Here is a 3,331-nt window from a genome sequence, read left to right as displayed (position 1 = left end):
CAAGCATGGGAGAAAGAAGGGCTGCTTATGCACAGGGAGACAGCTCAGGGGGCAGGAGTGCATGGAGGGATGGACACAGGGAAGAGGTAACTATTGGGAGGAAGTAGGAGGGGAGATGTTGCATTGTGGTAAATTGTGGTCAATGTCATGAAACAAAGTGTATATGAACTGCTGTATGGAAAGTGTATTTGCTCTGTAAATTTTCACCCAAATCACAATGAAAATTTTAAAAAAAGGTGAAGAGGTCTTTTGCAGGATATTTTCCCAGTGCAATATGATATCTGATTTCTTGACTGCTGCTTCCATTGGTGTTCACTGTGGATCCAAATAAATGAAATCCCTAAAAACTTCAATCTTTTCTCCATTTAGTATGATATTGCTTATTGATCCAATTGTGAGGATTTTTGTTTTCTTTATGTTGAGGTATAATCCATACTGAAGACCAAAGTCTTTAATCTTCATCTGTAAATGCTTCAAGTCATCTTCATTTTCAGCAAGCAATGTTGTGTCAACTGTGTGTCACAGGTTGTTAATGAATGTTCCTTCAATCTTGATGCCACATTCTTCTTCATATAGGCCAGCTTCTCAGATTATTTGCTCAGCATACTGATTGAATAAGTGTGGTGAAAGGATACAACTCTGATACACACCCTTCCAAAAGAATTGGTCAATGTTCATCTATTTCAGGAGGTAGCTATGATCAAGAACAAATGGTATTAAAAAAAGGGGGGGGGACCAGGCTTGCTGGTCTGACAGAGACTGATGGAACCCCTGAGACTATGGCCCCTAGCTACCCTTCAGGTCTGGAATTGAACCCACTCCTCTGGCTTCCAGCCAAACAAAAGACAGACATATAAGCTGAACATTTACATTAGGTATATACATTTTGTGGAGAGATTAATCATGGGAGAATAGAAAGGCTGTGTATCCACAGGGAGATAGCTCAGGGGGCAGGACTGCATGGGAGAGAAGGACACAGGGAAGAGGTGACTATGTGGAGAAAGTGGGAGGAGAGCTGTTGCATTGTGGGAGATTGCAGTCAATGTCATGAGACAAAGTGTATGTGAACTGCTGTATGGAAGATGAATTTGCTCTGTAAACTTTCACCCAAATCACAATAAAATTTAAAAAAAGAAGAAGAAGAAGAAAGAAAGAATCAATGGTATTACAGGAATTGGTGAAAAACAAGGTTCCAGGAATTGATGAAATACCCATTGAGATGTTAAAAAAAAAAATAGATTCAGTGCTAGAGGTGCTTACTCGTCCATGCCAAGAAATTTGGAAGACAGCTATTTGGCCAACTGACTGGAACAAATTGATATTTGTGCCCATACCAAAGAAAGGTGATCCAACAGAATGTGGCAATTATAGAACAATATCATTAATATTACACTCAAGTAAAATTTTGCTGAAGATAATTCCAAAAATGTTACAGCAGCATATTGACAAGGAACTTCCAGAAATTCAAGCTGGATTCAGAAGATGTGGAATGAAGGACAACATTGCTGATGTCAGGTGGATCTTGGCTGAAAGCAGAGAACACAAGAAAGATGTTTACCCGTGTTTTATTGACTATGCAAAGCCATTTGACTGTGTGGATTGTAATAAATTATGGATAACCTTGCAAAGAATGGAAATTCTAGAACACTTAATTGTTCTCATGAGGAACCTATACATAAACCAAGAAGCTGTCGTTCGAACAGAACAAGGGGATACTGCATAGTTTAAAATCAGGAAAGGTGTCAGAGTTGCATTCTTTCAGTCCTCATAATGACTCTGTAATTGTTATCCTTGACTTTTCATGGACTCAAGGAGCTCAGGCAGTTCAGTGCTTAAGGCATTTGACTGCTAACCAGAAGGTTGGTAGTTCAAACCCAGCTCCATGGAAGGAAGAAAGGGCAATCTACTTCTGTAAAGATTTACCACCTAGGAAACTCAATGGGAGTCACTATAAGTAGGAATTGACTTGATGGCAGTGAGTGGTTTTGGTTTGGGTTTTGGTTTTTCATCAACTTGCCCCATGAGGCTCCAGAGGCAGGGTCCAGGGAAGCTGGGTCAGAAAGACATTGGTTCCACAGAAGTACAAGGACTGTCCTCCTTCAATCCCTTCCCTGCAGTCCCTGGGATCTCCCAAGACCATGCCTATGGAGAGAGAATCACAGCCAGCCCGGCAGGAAGGAACCCCCCCACCCAACCCAGCCCTGCTTCATGAAAACAACGGGAGGTCTCCATGTAGGGTTGCCTCATTACAGAGCAAAAGCAGGTACTACATCATGTGAGGCTGGACCAGGAACAGTTGGAAGCCCCCAAGACCCCTGAAAAGGAGAGTCACTGAGCCTCGAAATGCTGACAGCACAAGTTATAAAAGGTGAAAGGTTAGAAGTTGAAAAGTCTAAGGGCTGCAGGACTTGGCAAGCGCCTGCCTAAAACCTCCTGATCGCATTTCCCTGGCCCTTCCTGCCCGGTGACAGGAGGCTCAGAGATTTACTGCTCTTCATAAAGAGAGTGGTGGGGCTTTCTGGGTGAGAGAAAGTTCTGGAGTTTGATCATCCTCTAGGAGGCTGGAGGCAGCTCTGGCTGAGCCCAGGGAAGTAAGAAGTCAGAGCCTCATTTGCTGCTCATCCTCAGGAAGTCAGCGAAGGTCCCCCAAAGAGGTCCACGACCTCTAGGAAGTGGCCATAGTCAGGGTCTAAGCACCTTCCCCTGCCTGCCCAGTGCCCCAGGGACCTCTCATTGTCTTAAAACTCAAACCACAGCTGATTTCAGAGCTGGCATGGGATCAGGGCTTTGAACTGGTTCATTTGGGTTCAAACCCCAGCCGAGAGTTTGCATCGCCATCCTGCAGATACTGAATCAGAACCTACATTTTAACAAGGTCTCCCAGGTGATTTTTTTTTTTTTTTTTTTTGTGCTTTGGGTGCAAATTTACAGAGCAAAATTTGTTTCACATGCAACAGGTCATGTACATTTGATTTCATGCCCTGATTACCATCCTGGACCATGACAAACTCTCCTTCCCTCCCGTCCTTGTAACTAACTACCCACTCCCTGTTCCCTTCCTAACTATGCAGTCCTGTCCATCCAGCTTTCCCTCTATGTGAAAGCTGCCCCTCTAGTGTCTCATGTCTGATTGTTCTAAATGGTGTATCTCCCCAGAGTAGGTGAGTGCATCATCCTGGGGTAGGTGTTCTGCATGTAGGTCTTTCTACTGCTGGGCTAAGAGCCAATCCACGGGAGTGAGTCCAATTCCAGGTGATTGTTTAAGATTCAGTATGTCTAGGGTGGAAATGCAAATTATCAGCAGGGGTCATACCTGAATGAACTGGTTCGA

This window comes from Orycteropus afer, unplaced genomic scaffold (assembly GCF_000298275.1).
Source record: "Orycteropus afer afer isolate SDZICR_OR568_19922 unplaced genomic scaffold, OryAfe1.0 scaffold00031, whole genome shotgun sequence".
Classification (NCBI taxonomy): domain Eukaryota; kingdom Metazoa; phylum Chordata; class Mammalia; order Tubulidentata; family Orycteropodidae; genus Orycteropus; species Orycteropus afer.
The sequence above is the reverse complement of the archived record's forward strand: the minus strand, read 5'-3'. Positions refer to the sequence as shown.